This window comes from Papilio xuthus, unplaced genomic scaffold, assembly GCF_000836235.2.
Source record: "Papilio xuthus unplaced genomic scaffold, Pxut_1.1 DF825016.1, whole genome shotgun sequence".
Lineage (NCBI taxonomy): Eukaryota > Metazoa > Arthropoda > Insecta > Lepidoptera > Papilionidae > Papilio > Papilio xuthus.
This window is the reverse complement of record NW_013533633.1, coordinates 2,369-2,576: the sequence shown is the minus strand read 5'-3', so window position 1 is coordinate 2,576 and position 208 is coordinate 2,369.

Below are 208 nucleotides of genomic sequence, written 5' to 3'. Positions count from 1 at the left end.
TTTACGAGTCATTAAATGAGCGTAAGCGATACATATAAAACTTATTTGGCTGCGTGGTTCGAACCTCCTCCTCCTCGAGGACGCGCGAGCTACAGCATGTCCCAGTGCGGGTGTTTGTGCGGCGTGTTGTGCAGCAGGCACGGCCAGTCGCGCAGCCGCCGCGTGCGCACGTACGCCTCGCGCGACACGCCCCCCCCCCCCCCCCCCC